Genomic DNA, 803 nt, shown 5'->3' with positions numbered 1-803 from the left:
CAGCAGGGCAACGGCACCCGTATCGGCAACGATTTCAACATCACCAGCCGCCAAGGCCGTTGCAGAGGCGCCAGCATGCACCACAATCTCGCTGTCGCCGCCGCTTTCAATTGTCGCGACAGCAACGCCTGCCAGGTGAACACTGGCAATCGAGGCACCACCGCCCAGCAAACGCTGGCCGCTGATTGTAACTAACACACCGGCATGGACCGTGGCCGGTGCCACGGCGGTCACGTTGCTGGCAGGCAGATACTCAAAGCCGGTCGTCAGGGTTACAATGCCCCCTGAGGCGGCCACCAGTTCCACCGTTCCGTTGCCAGTCACAACGCCGGGCCCGGCCACAACCACCACCGTTTCATTGCTCTGGCTCTCAATCGTGCCCGATACGCCACCCAGAGTCACGCTGCTCAAGCTGGTACCGTGTGCCAGGAGGTTGGTGCCACGGATGGTCACCCGCGTACCCTCTTGCCCGGAACGCGGCGTCACTGTCGCAACTTGGCCTTGTTCTCGGTACGTAAAGCCGCCAGCCAGGGTAATCTCAGCGCCATCAGCACCCGTCAGCACAACGTCGCCCTGGCCCAAGGCCGCATCGCCGTTCCCAGCCACAACCACCACAGACGTGTCGCTTTCCGATTCAAGCGTTCCAGCCACGCCGTGGAGCGCCACGCTGACAACGGCGCCGGTGCTACCGCCGCGCAGGCCAGTGCCTTGCAGCGTCACGAGCGTGCCCAGCTGGCCAAAGCCCGGGTTACGCTGTCGATCACGCCTGGCTGACATACTTCCATTCACCGTCTGGCAGGTGT

This window comes from Monosiga brevicollis, genomic scaffold (assembly GCF_000002865.3).
Source record: "Monosiga brevicollis MX1 MONBRscaffold_5 genomic scaffold, whole genome shotgun sequence".
NCBI classification, from domain to species: Eukaryota; class Choanoflagellata; order Craspedida; family Salpingoecidae; genus Monosiga; species Monosiga brevicollis.
Note: the sequence above shows the minus strand (reverse complement) of the source record.